The sequence below is a fragment of the Delphinapterus leucas genome, chromosome 15 (genome assembly GCF_059928025.1).
Source record: "Delphinapterus leucas isolate spDelLeu-1000000601 "Yukka" chromosome 15, BTC_Dleu_Yukka2, whole genome shotgun sequence".
NCBI classification, from domain to species: domain Eukaryota; kingdom Metazoa; phylum Chordata; class Mammalia; order Artiodactyla; family Monodontidae; genus Delphinapterus; species Delphinapterus leucas.
Window position 1 is genome coordinate 82986734 of NC_143143.1, and position 16043 is coordinate 83002776.

Genomic DNA, 16043 nt, shown 5'->3' on the forward strand with positions numbered 1-16043 from the left:
TCTGTAAAATGAACATAATAATAGCACCAACCACAAATGATCTTTAGGAGGACTCGGTGAGATCGCGCTCATCAAACACTCACCAGAGCTTTAAACGTTGTATGTGCTCCACGAGTGCCTCTGAGGCCCTGTTAGCTTAACTGCGGTTGCCACAGTGAAGGGCTTCTGTGTTCCAGCGACTGTAGGGCTGCCCTTTGTCCTGTGCTCTCAGGCACCAGGGACCATGCTAAGTGTTTTACAAACATCGTTACCTCACTAATTTTCCCAGCAAACCTATGACACTGGGACCATTGTTGCATCAGTCAGAACAGTTCTGATAGCAGGTCACAGGTCAGCCGATTAAAAGCAGATAGAACAAGGGGGAAGGTGGGTTTTCTCCCAGCACTCGATGTCTGCTGGCAGGCTGTACCAGGTGGGATTGGTGTCCCCATGAACTCTCCAAGGACCAGGCTCCTTCCATCTTCCTGCTCCCCCATCAACTGCAGACTGGCTTCTTCCCTCATGGTCACGGAATGCTGCTGCAGCTCCAGGTGTCACACGCAGATGTGACAATACTCTGACGAGCGGCATTTGTCCTGTCCGTCTCTACTAGAAAGGGAAGCCTCTGCCCTAAACTGAAGGCACGCAGGCCGCCAGTGTCGTCTGCCAGGACTGGGGCAGAGCCCTCCACTTAGCCCCACCGTTCACTAGCAAGGGACTAGCCCGGCTGTTCATCTCCCATAGTGGGAGGTGGGCTTTGCCAGCAAGGAGAAGGACTTGGGGGAGGGAGACAGTTGATAGTGTCTTCTCAAATGTTCACCCATGCTTGACGAGGAGAGTCGAGGTGCAGAAAGATGAAGCTGGGTGTCTGACATCACACTGCTGGCAGGTGGTGACTCCAGACCCACAGCCTGGCCACTAGTCTTCCTGACCTTTCCGACCTACAGCATTTAAGAGATCCTTCCCTACCCAAAGTCATGTGCTTTCTTTTTTGAAGTTTTGTTTTTCATACATAGGTCTTTTTTTTTTTTTTTTTTTTGATGTGGACCACTTTTAAAGTCTTTATTGAATCTCTTACAATATTGCTTCTGTTTTATGTTTTGGTTTTTTAGCCCCAAGGCATGTGGGAGCTTAGGTCCCTGACCAGGGATCAAACCCGCACCCCCTGCACTGGAAGTCTTAACCACTGGACCGCAGGGAATTCCCACACATAGGTCTTTAAACCACTTTGAAGTGAATTTTGAGTATGATACACAGTAGGAATCAAAAAAAAAAATTTGACGTGGAAAAATGGTTGTCATAGCAACTAGTTTTTAAAGTAGCCCATCCTTTACCCTTATCTTCAAGGTCACCTGAGTCATGGAACAAGTCTCCACTCATCTATTTATCCATCACTGTTGCAACATCAGCTTCTCTCAATAACTAGAGCTTTGTAACAAGCCTTATGTCTGGTAAGTTAAATCGGCCCAACTTCTTCCAATTTATCTAAATTATTCTTGCCCTTTGTTTCTCCATACAGTTTTAGAATTGATTTGTTAAGTCCATTGAGAATGCAAATTCCAAAAAGAATTATTGGAATTTCATGGGATCTAGGTTAATTTGGACACATTCTTCTTTTTATAATACTGAGTCTTACATCCACAAATATGGCATATGTCTCCATTGATTCTGGTCTTCTTTCATGACCTTAAACAATGTTTTACAATTTTCCCTGTAAAGGTTTCATCAATATTTTCTTAGTTATATTTCAAAAACCCACACTGGAGTGAAAAGGATCTTAGATGAGAGACCGAGTAGGCGGCCGGGTCTGCGTATAAGATTCTATGTAAGTGCTCCCCAAACTAGGAGCTGTAGGAACAAGAAGTGGCAAGAGATGGGGTGGGCAGGGGAGTGAGGAAGACTTACAGCGGAGATTGTCCCCAGGAATGGACCACACCGACCAGAGGAGGGAGGTGGCATTCTGCATGAGGATGAAGGATCATGTGGGAGACTGCAGGTGATGGCTGGAGCGAAATAAACAGGTGAGATTGCCAAGTTCTATGGAGGCAAAGCTGATGTTACAGTTAACAAACTCCAGGATCTTGAAGGGGGTCAGAATATAACCTTTAGCCAACACAGACAGGCTTTTGATCAAAGTGATGGAAATGGACAAAAAGGTGAAAAGATGTGACCAGAGTTTTGAACATGTGCTTATACTGGCCTACATTTTCATCACAATTGTAAGATGATGATAATAATAATAACAGTAGTAGTAATAATGACAGTTAATTTTTACTGAGCACTTTCTATGTGCTAGGCCCCATTCTATGCTCTTTACTTATGAATGTTTGTATTAATGAATGAATGAGTGAAATGTGTTGATTCATTTAATCCTCCTAACAACCTATGAGGCAGATACTTTACCATCCTCCTCTTAAAGACAGAGAAAGTGAGGTCCAGAGAGACTGATAATTTGCCCAAGGTCACACAGCTAATAAGTGGCAGAACTCAAGTGTGAACCCGGGAACTCTGGCCACAGATCATATGCTATTAGCCTCTACAAAAACCAAGGTGAATTGTGCCTGCAGCTGGGAAGTTGGGCTGCTCTCAGGGAGGTCCTGGCTCCTGGTCCTGACTGCGGAACCATGAACCAGTCCTTTGATAGAGACGCCAAACCAACTCCCCATCAAATGCGGTAGAAATAGAAGCCACTGGTCATTGGATGCCCTGTGATTTTGGGACAATCACCTGAGAGGTTCCCCAACCACAGATTTGGTGCCTGCTCCCCTCTGCCTGCCCCCGTTATTTTCTTTCCAGAATTTACCTTGTCTAGACAACATGCTAATGAGTTACCTGAGAAGGTCTGGATGGCTGGTAGTGTCTCTTAATGAAAACCATTTGCTCGATAGAATGGCTGGCATTGGCAAATGAACCTGAGTGACAGGACCGGGCAGGGATGCCGAGTGGCACTGGGCACTCCATATAGCGGAGTTCAAGGGTTGTCCAGCCACCAGCACCATATCCACATGCAGGGCTAAGAAAACAGTTTTCAAGCACGTGGGTATGGTTTTCAAGGCAGGTAGAAGAAAGAGGTGCACGAGGTAGAAAGGGTACGGCCTCATCTGCTGCCACCTCCACAGTGAGGGCTAGGGGACAACTGCCACTAAAGCCACCAAATAAGGCAGCACTAAACTTTGTGTAAAGACAGGTGGGCTGAGAACCGGCACAGGGCAAGTGAAGAGAAATGAGTGATGCCCTCACGGCAGACTGTAATCAAACCTACAAGACCCATTTACTCTACATTCAGCAGCAAAACGAGTTCCAAAAAGCACCAGGAACAAGGATTTCTGCTTTAAGAACCCCAAACTCTTTGAAGCCAAGTCTGGGAAGGAGGGAGACAAAGTCTCAGAAATACAAAGATCCTCTGCTGACTGTGATTACATGAGACTCACGTCTCCTTCCCTTTTTCCTAAAGACAAAATAATCCCTATCTTATAAAATGGTTCAAACATTTTAGACATATATAATACAGAAGATGGAAGTCCCCCAAAATATAATGTACTAAAGTGGGATAATGGCCTTTTCACGCAACAGGTAGCCAGGCAGTATGCACTTTGTTCCTGTTATCAGCTTATAGAGTTTTCCACTGTGTATATGGAAAGCATTGCATCAGTCTTGCACTGGAGAATATCTGAGTGTTTGCAAGTTTTTCGCATTTCCAAACAGTGAGGCAATGAAAAACACTGCCAATTTTTATAGACACCGACTGTTCTAGCAGAGAAATCTGATACCACCAGAGGCCTTCGAAGTAACGACTGCTTCCATTTATTGAGCACTTACTGTGTGTGTCCTAATAGTGAGAATGCATTTTATCCTCACAACCCTCTGAGACAGGTATGATGGTTACCCCCACGTGACAGATGAGCAAACTGAGGCTCAGAGAGGCTAAAATGCTCAGAGTCAGAGGGCTAGTAAGGGGTGAGGCTAGAGACCGAAACCCTGCATGCACTTCATGCATATGATTATTGCAACCATGCGGCCACACGGGTGTGACAGAGGATAAGGACGGGGTGGGGGGTGGGAGATGGAGCCCAAGGTGAGGTGAGGCACTGACGGGGGCAGAAGTACAAGCACGTGTGGGAAGAAAACATGAAAATTACTCTACTCTTCTGAGCTGGAAAGATAGAACTGCCCCTGCAAAGCAATAAGGCAACGTCCTGCATTATACCTCTATCACGGGGCTTCGGAAAGTTGGGTGAGGAAAGTTGGTCCAGCTGACTGCTGAGGGGCTGCAGATGGAAATAAACGCATCTTTCTCGATGCCCTGGTTGCACAGGTCGGCTGGGAAGCGGGACAGCGGTGAGGTCTCCAGCCTCCATGTCTGGATGACTGGGGCCAAAGTCCCACTGTCCCTTCGAGAGTAGCAGCACCCTGGAAAGTCCTAGCAACGCCTCAGTTTCCCCCTCTGCTCAGTGGGGATTTGAACACTTGCTCTTGTGATTTTTTTGAGCATGAAATAAGATGTGCCTCCCTGGTACCCACTAATCTGTGATACTTCTATTTCTTTTTAGCCACTGTCACTCTATCTTCTGCACGTGCGCCCAGCCCCTGTCCCCGCACGCGATGGACACTGAGTTGCTGCGCCTGGATGTTGTGAACCTGCTCCCTGCTCATAAGCAGCTGGGCCCAGCAGGACGTCTCAGATCAAGAGGCTGGCTCTGCCCACCAACTGGCTGTGTGACCTTCGGCAAGTGTCTCAACCTCTCTGAGCTTCAGTTTCTTGTATGGAAACTGGCAGTCATAATAGACCTACATCCCCCATAGGACTGAAATGAGGATCGCATGAGTTAATCCATGAACAGTGCCAGGCACATGGTAAGCACCTCAGACATTAACAATTTGTGTTACTACTAATCCACTTAAATAAAATGTATTTGAGAACCTTTTGTATACCAGTCAGTGTTCTAAGTGCTGCAGGTACAGCAGTGAACAAAACCAGACAAACCCTGCCCTTACGGAGCTTAGATTCTAGGGGAAGACGCAAACAACTAAATATAATATAATGTCAGGTAGGGAGCAGTGCAGGGAAGGGCATTAAAGCAGGGTGGGGTGAGCAGATGTAGGGTGATTAAGAAAAGGGGTAACATTGCGCTGTTCACCGAAAGTTTTTGCTTCTCCTTCTGGACACTTGTCACTGGCTTTGGCCACGAAACGTGAAAGGAAGTGATAGGTGTCACTACCCGGTGGGACTGCAGAGCCACTGTGTGATTCTCCACACTCCCGTCCCGTGGCCACTGTGACCATGAAAATATAAGTAGAGATGGAGCCTCAGTCAGCCTGGGCCTCTGAGTGACCACCAGAGCCCTCAAGGGATGACACCAGGCATGCAGTGTGTGTGAGAGATGAGCATTGGCTGTGCCTGAACTTGGAGAATTGGGGCCTGTTTGTTACTGCAGCAAACTGAGCCTGATCTAAAAGTCCTTAAGGGGGCACTTGAGCAGAAGCCTAGAAGCAAGCCGCAGGACGACGTGTGATGTGTGGGGAGTGCTGCAGGCAATGGGAACAGCAGGTGCAAAGGCCCAGAGACAGGAGTGGACTGGTGGATTTCAGGAACAGCACAGAGGCTGGTGTGGCTGGACCAGCCCCAGCAGGGTCTGTGTGGCAGGGGAGAGGGGGCCTGATGATGTCCCTGTGGTCACTGTAAGGCCAAGCACAATGATTATTGGTGTCTGGGGAGGGGAGGCTCTCCAAACCAACCAGCACACCTGTCCTCCCGGACCTGTTTCCAATCCTGCCTTTCAAAAGTCACAAGGAGGGCTTCCCTGGTGGCGCAGTGGTTAAGAATCTGCCTGCCAATGCAGGGGACATGGGTTCGAGCCCTGGTCCGGGAAGATCCCACATGCCGTGGAGCAACTAAGCCCGTGAGCCACAACTACTGAGCCTGTGTGCCACAACTACTGAAGCCCGCACGCCTAGAGCCTGTGCTCCACAAGAGAAGCCACCGCAATGAGAAGCCCGCGCACCACAACAGAGAGTAGCCCCCGCTCGCTGCAACTAGAGGAAGCCTGTGCGCAGCAACGAAGACCCAATGCAGTCAAAAATAAATAATTAAAAAAAAAAAAAAGTCACAAGGAGAAGATGCAGCCCTTGGTGCCCATCCCGACCCTCCATGCAGGCAATGGGTTGGAGCATCCTGTTGGACCCTCCCCCAGCCCAGGGGCTCTCCTCCTCCCTGGCCAGGGACCTTCCAGCTGGCCTCACATTTGGCTGTGGGTCCTCATTTGTTTGGGGCTTGGACAGACTTTCTGAGCTGCTCCTCTCAGCACCTGTCTGTTTGTGACAGTGACTCTCTATGGCATGAGCCTCCCAGGGCTGCTCCGTTGGTCCAAGCCTCTGTTCAGCTGAGTTTCTTTCTCTGGTTATTTCTCCAGTGAACAACCGGGGCAGAGGCAGGGTTCCGTGGTATTCCCACGACTCCCAATACCTGTACCAAGACCTAACAGGATGCAGAGATAATGAGGGGAGGAATGAGCGCCCTGTGATCTGAGCAGAGTACGTGTGAGGTTCTGGAATCTCCATGCAGAAGTTGCATCCTTGCTGCAGGCGCCCACAGTGCCCACGGCACCCAGAGGCATGGACGGAGCTGGCTGCTCTAGTGGACATCTGCCAGCTTTGCCCCCCAGCATCCAGACCCTTTTCTGCTGCTCACAGCACCCCAGCAAGCACCTAAAAGACCCCAAAGGACTATCCCTCCCTTTCTCAGTTCAGGCCTACAGCCCCGTGCTCCCCTCCCCTCCCCTGTGCTCCACGTCCTAGAACAGGTACATGGCAGAGGCCTGACCACTGAATTTCTTGTACCCACCCCACCCCCAGCCTTTGTGACTGGCTCTGCGGTGGTCATGTGACCCAAGCTGGGCCAATGCTATCATCCCAGGACTCTTAGGGGAACCATACAGGAAAGATGGGATCACTCTGTTTGGGATAACATGGCAGGATGTGAGCTCACAGCTGCTGCCAACCATACCAGCCACCACGTGGGAAGAGCCTGCCTGAGAATGAAGATAGCAGAAGAAAGCAAAGTGGAGGGATGGAAAGATGCAGATTTCTGAAAGTATTCAATAATATTTGAGCTCCTGCATCCAGCTAAGCCTGAAGTCCCTGGACTTTGGGGTTAGGTAGTTTGTGTTGCTTTCCTGTCACTCCCAATCAATAGCGCCTCAACTGATTCACACATCGGTAGACGGACATCAGCAACTGGGGTGTGGTGGTGGAAGGAACACCGGGCAGGACGGAAAATGAGAGGAGACAAGCGTGGGAGCAGTGGGCAAGGAGGGCTGAGAGCTTCATGCTTGTGGTGGTTCTCTGTGTCCCTCAGCACAGATGCCAAAGTCCTCACCACTGCCTACACAGCCCTGTGGCATCTGGCCCGTCGTTACCTGTCGGGCCCCATCTCCTCTTTCGCCCCACTCGCGTCCTCTGTTCCAGCCACACGGCCTCTGTATCCATTTTCTCTGCTGTGTAACAAATCACCCCCAAAGTTAGCAGCTTAAGAATAACACCAACTTATTAGCTCACAGTTCTGGAGGTTGGAAGTCCAGCAGGTCTGACTGGGCCCTTCACCCAGGCAGAAGTCAAGGTGTTGGCCAGCTGTGCTCTTGTCTGGAGCTGAGGGTTCTCCTCTGAGCTCCTGCTGGTAACTGTCAGAACTCCGTTCCTGTGGTTGTAGGACTGCAGTCCCCACCTCCTTCACAGTTTTCAGCTGGGGGCAGCTCTCAGGTCCTAGAGGCCACCTTGCATGTGCCTCCCTCCACCTTCAGCAAGCAACAGCACATGGCATCTTTCCTGTGCTTCAGTCCCCCTTGACTTCGCTGCCAGAGTCAGAGAGAGCTCTCTGCTCTTAAAGGGCTCAACTGATTAGACCTGACCCACCTGGCTCATCTCTGCATCTCAAGGATAACTGACTTGGGACTTTAATTACCAATGCAAAGTCCCTTTACAGCAGTAGCTGGATTCGTGTTTGGTCGAATGACCACAGGCTGGAATCTTGGGGGGCTGCCTTTAGAATTCTGCTGACCACAGCTTCCTTGTTCCTCAAACATCCCAACCAAGCCCCCCCCCCCACAAAGACTCGCACTTGCTGTTCCCTCCTCCAAGAAAGCTCTCCCTGCAGGTGGCCACGTGGTCCACCCCTCACTTCATTCAGGTCCCCGTACAAACACCACCTCCTTCAGAAGCCTTCCCAACCTCCCATCAGGGTCATCACCCCCGTCACTCTGCAGCCTCTTAACCCTGCTTCGTTTTTCTCCCTAGCGCTGAAGTGCTCTCACAGATTTATTTGTTCTGTCTCCCCCGCTGGACTCTAAGCCTTGGGGACAGGGACTTTACTTTGTTTGCAGCATCTGGCACAGAGTAGATGCTCAATAAATGTTTGTTGAATGAAAAAGAAGAGCGTGTTTCTTAAGTTTCTTAATGGTCTTAAGTAGTCACCCCGAGGTCATTCTCATGTTCATCTGCCAGTCCTGGCTCCACGGGAAGCAGAGTTAAGCTACAGCTGAGAGCCCAGGCAGCAGAGCCAGACTGCCTGCCTCCATGTCATAAGGGCCGCCCCCCACTTCATCTGTGACACAGGGAGAATTTTTGTACCTGCCTCAAAGGGTGTCTGTAGGTGCTAAATGAAAGAGTCCAGGTGAGGTGCCTGGCACCCACATTAAAACCCTAAAGTGGCACAGCTTCCTACCCTCAGATAGGCAAAAAATAAAGAATGCTGACATGATCAAGGGTTGGCAAGGATGTGTGTGACAGGGGCCTCCACTGAGACTGCACGGCAATGCAATCACTTCGAGATTAAAAAAAAAAAAAAAGTCACAAGGAGAAGATGCAGCCCTTGGTGCCCATCCCATTCCACCAGAATCTAGTGGAAGTGAAGAGAAGGAGCCTGTCCTATTCCTCCTGGGAGGCAAGCACAGGACTCCTGGTAATGACACTGTTTGCAATCACATCTACCAATATATAATGCTTATACCGATACAATCTTACCGGCACACTCACAGATGCTGCTAGCAAGAATACGGCCGCAGTTGACGGCCAGACATGAGAGTAAGAACGTTACATAAATAATCTCATTTCATCTGTATCTCCATTTTACAGATGAGAAAATGGAGGCTCAGAGAAGTGTAAATTACTTGCTCAAGGCCACACACGGCTGGGGAGTGGCAAAGTTCCGACCCATGCCCTAGATGGTGGATAGGGTGGGGAGGGGAGGAGAGGCAGCAGGTGGAAGGAAAACAGCAGAGAAGACAAAATGACAGCATCAACACACCGCAAAGAGCACTTTCTTCTGCCAAATGCTAAACAGAGCTACCAGACGACCCAGCCATTTCACGCCCAGGTACACACCCAAAAGAAAGGAAAACACACACCCACACAATGTTCATCCACAGGAATGTTCACAGCAGCATTAGTCATAAAAGTGGAAATGATGTAAGTCCCTCAACTAATAAATGAATAAATAAAATGTGGTATGTCCATACAGTGGAATACTGTTTGGCCATAAAAAGGGATGAAGCACAGATACATGCCACAATGTGGGTGAACCTTGAAAACATTCTTCTGACTGAAAGCGGTCAGTCACAAAAGGGCACACAGTGTATGATTCCATTTACATGAATTCTCCAGAACAGGAAGAGCTATAAAGACAGCAAGTAGATCAGTGGTTGTAGGGGCTGGGGGAGGGGAGAATGAGAAATGACTGCTATCAGGGGCAGGGTTTCTTTTGAGAGGGACAAAAATATTCCAAAATTAGATTGTGATGACGGTTGCACACTCTGGGAATATACTATAAAAACCATTGAATTGTATCCTTTAAGAGGGTGAATTTGGGGGCTTCCCTGGTGGCACAGTGGTTAAGAATCCGCCTGCTAGTGCAGAGGACACGGGTTCTATCCCTGCTCTGGGAAGATCCCACATGCTGCAGAGCAACTAAGCCCCATGCACCACAACTACTGAGCCTGCGCTCTAGAGCCTGCGAGCCACAACTACTGAGCCCACGTGCCACAACTACTGAAGCCCGCGCGCCTAGAGCCAGTGCTCTGCAACAAGAGAAGCCACCGTAATGAGAAGCCAGCGTACCGCAACGAAGAGTAGCCCCTGCTCACCGCAACTAGAGAAAGCCCGCGCGCAGCAACAAACACCCAATGCAGCCAAAAATAAAATAATAAATAAAATAAATAAATTTATAAAAAAAGAAAAAAGAAGAAAGTGAATTGTATGATATGTGAATTATATTTCAATAAAGGTGTTTTCAAAATATGTTCTAAGGGGCTCTGGTTTTCTGAGCGTTCACGGGGAAAGGTTATGAAAAAATAAGCTCAGCAAATGCAGGTTGAACAAGCTTAGTAAGGTTTTTAATGCAGGACTTCTCAGAGCCTTCAATTCATAGATATGCACAGGGACACTCCTAAGAGGAACATGTCCTAATAATAGATAATGTTTATTGAGTTTTCACAATGGGCCAGACATACACTAACTCATTTACACATATTAACTAATTGAATTCTTATGCTAACCCTATGAGGTAGTTAGTATTATTACCCTCGTTTCACGCATGAAGAAACTGAGACCCAGAGAGGTTGAGAATCTTGCCCAAGGTTACACAGGCAGCAAGTGACAATGTCCACAACTGAACCCAACGAGCTTTGCTCTGAGATTCATGCTGGACTGTATATCTCGATGTAGTATACAGCATTTCCAAGACATGTTTGACCATGGCTTACTTTAATAAAAAGAATTCCGAAATATCTGCCTTCTCTCCAGCTTCAAGGCCAGCACCCTGGTCCAGGAGCACAACCCTCCTGAGCAAGTGCAATTCCTTTCCCAGCCCCGCAGGGGCCTCCTGCTGCCTGTGCACCAGGGTTTCTCAACGGCGGCACTGTCAACCTTTGGGACTGGCTCACTCTGTGCTGGGCGGGGGGCTGCCCTGTGCCTTGTAGGGGGCTTCACCGCATCCTTGGCCTCTCCCTGCTAGATGTCAATAGCACCTTCTCCCCACGTTTGACAGCCAAAAATCTCTTCCAACATTGCCAGATGCTGACAGAGACAAATTGCCCAGGTCGGAATTGCTGCCTTAGAAGAAAGTCCCAATTCCTCACTGTGGCTGAGAAGCTCCTGATGGTCTGGCCTTGCCCACCTCCTCGCCTACCACCTTCCGGTACCCACACCCCACAGCAACGGGCGCCTGCTCTCTGACTCTCCAAGCGCGGCCCCTCCTCAGGCTCTTCGCATGTGTTCTTCCCTCCGTCCTTCTTTCTCATTATTCAGGTTTTCTCTGTCCACCTTCTTTGCTGTTTTCTACCCAGTCACTCACTCCCCTAATACTAGGATTGGTTTTCCCTGTAACACACCATTATTTAATTTATGATATGTATTTAGTTTTTTCCTTATAATCTGTTCTCCCCACCAAAATAACAGCAACGTGTGTGCGGATGCCTGGTGATCTTGTTTGTTGAATCTCCAGTGCCAAGAAGAGCCTGGGTACCCGGCAGCCGCTTGTCTCTGAGTGCTGGATGAATCATGACCCTGTCAACAGGTAAATCAGGAAGCCCTCCTGGCGTGCGCCTGGGCACGGTCAAGACTGGCGATTGGAGGGGAAAACACCTGAGGAGTTTTATCAGTTTTATCACCGTGGCTGTGGGCATGGAACACGCTTCTGGTCTTTTGTAAAAGGTCTCTTTCTTTCAAAATCGGTTGCCAAGAGGTCTTTAAAACGGAAAACACACAATACAAGAAGGAAAAAAACAGCAGAAAAGGAAGACGAGGATTACTTTAAAACTTTTAAAGTCTTCTTAAATGAAAGCAAGTCTCTGCTTAGTGTCGGCTGATTTTCCACCTAAAGCAGGGACTAGACACTGGAACGGGAATGGAAAGCAGTGGTGGGGTGTCTCTAGGTCACGGCTTCAGCAGTTCCGACAACAGGGGCTGGGTGGAGGAAAGCGATGAGCAGTCCACTTGGGGTGTGAGGAGGAAGGAAATACAAGGCAGAGAGGATGAGTCAGCCTGGGCTGGGGCCACCCTGAGCGCCAGCAGGCAGAGAGAGAGCCGGCTTGAGGAACCTTCCTGGCAAATCCACAGGATACCTCTATGCACTGGAAGGAACTGCAGCTTCTAAAGCTCTCCCCAGATTTCCTCCTCCGGGGTGGTCTTCTGTGAAGGGATTTTGAACTTTGCAAGGATTTTGCTGCGCACAACTAAGCCTCCTGAGCTTGGCTTCTCCCTCTGTTAACGAGAGGCTCAGGCTTGCTTGGAATGTCTCGACCTGGAAGCCCCTGCCATAGTGGCGCTGGGAGGTTAGACTGGAGGCCCTAAATATCTCCAACCACCTATTAAATATTTTTATTAAAAAAAAATCAGGGGCTTCCCTGGTGGCACAGTGGTTGAGAGTCTGCCTGCCGATGCAGGGGACACGGGTTTGTGCCCTGGTCCGGGAAGATCCCACATGCCGTGGAGCGGCTGGGCCTGTGAGCCGTGGCCGCTGAGCCTGTGCGTCCGGAACCTGGGCTCCCCAACGGGAGAGGCCATAACAGTGAGAGGCCCGCGTACCGCAAAAAAGAAAAAAAAAAAAATCAAACCAGAAATAGTCAAGTCCCCAAGTCTAACCACCAATTTACAGGAACTACCAGGGATAGAAAAACATGTTAAATGACACCACAGGGACGCAATCCACAAACTCTCAATTGCACAAAGCTCTCTGGGACAAATGACTAGCTGTCTCCAACAAATAAACTGCAAGGAAGGAAAAGAGGGAATCCTGTGGAATTAAGGAGTCTTAAGAGACACATCAACCAACAGCCATGTATGGATGCACCTTGCTTGCATTTTGACAAGAACAAACTGTGAAAACAATTCATGAAACGACTGGGGAAATTTCAACAGTGATGGGATATTCAGTGATATTAAAGGATGATTGTGAATGCAAGTTTTGGTATGATAATGGGATCATGGTTATTTTTTAAAGAATCCTTATTTTTTAGAGATATTTGTTCAAATACTTGTAGAAGAAATAATATGATGCCTGGGATCTGTTTCTAAATAATCTGGAATGAGGTGGGGGAAGGGGAGGATGAAGATGGAAAAAGTTTGGCTGTTTGGCCAATCATGGCAGCTGCTGTTGGGTTTGTGGTAGTGGATGACACACCCTCTCCCTAAAAACAAACAAACATGACTTCATCAATCAGATGACCTACAAGCTTACAAATATTTTGGTCCTCTTACTAAAATTCAGTTTAACTTTCTTTATTGCTCTGCTTTACATCATACATCCAGGTATATAATTCCTGGCTATGAAAAATGGGTGAATTCATTCATCAGTACCAAACTACCTTGACTTGGAGGCAATATCATATAGTGGCTGAGAGTAGAGAAACTATTCCTGTCCGTGCTTTGTCATTTGCATCTCTAGGGAACCCAGTAATTATACTTCTCGGAGCCTCAACTTTCTCTCCTGTAAAATGGGAGGGAGTAAGTGAGATTTTGCATGTGGAGCACTTGGCCCAGTGTATGACTGTCAGAAAACTGCAGTGACTATTATGACCAGTGGCAGCAATACCAGAAGAATGCAGAGTAGGGTCTATTCATATAAAAAAAATTATGCTTCTTCAGGCATCTGCAGAAAGATGACTGGGATGAAATACTACAAAGAGATTACAGAGAGATAATCCCACAGGGAGTCATTCATTCATTCAACAAACACAACTGAGTGAGTACCTTCCGTGTGCCAGGCACAGGGGAACTGGGGCCACTGCCTGAGCACAGCCCCTGCTCTCCTGGGAAGAGAAAGGAGGGCATGTCGAGACAAGGGGAAAACAGGGGTCAAGACTTAGGGGCAGTGCAGGGAGAGGTCCAGACCAGATCTGAAGGACACAGGAGAATTAGCCAGGTTGGATTTAGGGAGGGAGGGCGGAGAGGTGGGAGAGAAAAAAGGACAAAGCATTCCAAGCTGTTAAGGGAAGAGCAAGTGCAAAGGCCCTCAGGGCAAGAAGGACTAATTCCAGGCTCAGAAAGATCACAGAGTCCCAAGCAGGACAAGTGGAGGTGGGGTAGCGCGTGGCTGCAGATGGGCGAGGGTTTCTTTCATTTTTACTTCATACCTTCTGAATTACGTAAATATTTTATGGAAGTATGTGTCATTCTTATAATTTTTTAAAAGTTAAAAAAACATGTACAAAACACCTGATAAAGCCCGAAGAAGTAAAGAAATTATGATAGCATTTTCTCTACTCTTTTCCTCTCAAGAATTCTACAACAAGTTAAAATTCATTCACATTTGCTTAAAAAAAAAAACAAAAACACTTAAAAAAAAATCTAACAAGCACAGCATCCTCTCCCGTCTGGTTTGCTGGAAGGGCCGCCCCATCCTTCCCCACCTCCTTTCCCTTTTTTGATGCCTTAGACATGGAAACGATAATTGCACCTAATTTCAACGATGCTCTTTCCAACCCTCATGGAGGCTCTGGACCTCAAACAAGTTTCTAGGTGACAGGCTGAGCTTGGAGGAAAGACCCACTAGTAAGGTTTGGGGAAAAGCTTTTGATTTTCCCAACGGAATGCAGTTTGAACACAATCTGGGGAGTCCCCCCACCCCCTGTCCCTGTGTGAGCACAGCCGGCCAGTAGGAAGAAAGAACTTGGTACTGGGACTGCCCTGCAAAGTGGTATCTGCAAGTTTCCTCTGCAATCTGTTGCTAGGGGTGGAATCTGTTTTTCTGGTTTCCTCTCAGCCCGGGGCTAGGCTTCACTTTGATGTGAAGGAGGTGCTCGGCGTGCATGCGAGAGTTACCTGAGTGGAGGTGGAGACCTGAGGGCAAGGCTGCAGCTGCCTGGGAGGAGGGCTAAGGCCTCCCCCTTTGGTCTGCGCAGTGGGAACCCCAGCGAGGCCCTTTCAAGTCTGCACCTTGCGGTTTCTCCCCACAGGAAAGCCAGCTTTATTATGGGTTTGTTCCCTTCACTGTTTTGAACCCCTCCCTGGGCCCCCGCCCAGCTCAGGACCTTGCATTTCATGTCAGGTCTAGTGAGGCCGCTGGCTCCTGGCTGAGTGTAGCGCTACGTGATACAGAAGGGTCTGCCCTCCTGAGAGACAGAGATCAGTGGTCAGATGGTTTCTGTCCCAGGAGAGAGGTGCCTCCCAGCAGACAAGCCTCAATGGTGTCATTGACTCAGCTCCTCCCTTCAAAGGCCTTTTATTTGTTTGTTTCTCACGGAGAACCCACCTGCTGCAATGCCTTCATCTGAAAGATGAAAAAGCTGAGGCCCAAGGGGTAATTCCACCACCAAAGAAACCCCCGCAAAATTATGATGCATTCCCGGGCAGACCCTCAGTGGTGCCTCATAATCTAGCGGTAAGAGCTCCACTGGGGAGTCAAGGTTTTCCTTCCAGCTCCATCGCCAACCACAATGCAATCTTGCCCAAACTGCTCAGCCTCTCCAAACCTCAGTTTCTTCACCTGTGAAGTGGGGAGAATAATTTTTACAGCTTAGGGTTGTTGATTTAAGTCACCCTGCCAAGTTAATTATTTAAGTGTTCACCTATTTCTCCTCACTTCCCCCCTTCCCCTAGACTGTGAGTCCCCTAAAGGCAAGGACTCTGTCCACCTTGCTCACAGACGTGACCTCAATAACTACAACTGCCTAGTGCAGGGTAGGCGGTGAGGAAGTATTTGTGTTGATAATAACGAAGGCCCTCAGCACCGGGCTCAGCACAGACACTCATCATTATGAACAGAGAGAGTTTGTTATTTATGATGGGAAAGCAGGTTTTGTTTCAACACTATCAAATCACCAGGAACTGAGAGAACAAAACAGCTCTCTGGAGAGGGCCTGATGTCAAGTGGCTCTTCTGGGGCAAAGCCCCCAGGACCCCATCCATGAAGGACCTGCCTCCACAGGCTTCAGAGCCACCTTGCTCCAGGGCCTCTCCCCGCTGTCCTCTCTCTCAAAGAAATTGTCCCCCAGAGGCAGGACTCCTTCCCCAGGGCTTCAGAATTCCTATCTTCTGCTCTAGAAGAGAGCAGGGGTAAAGGCTCAAATCACCAAACC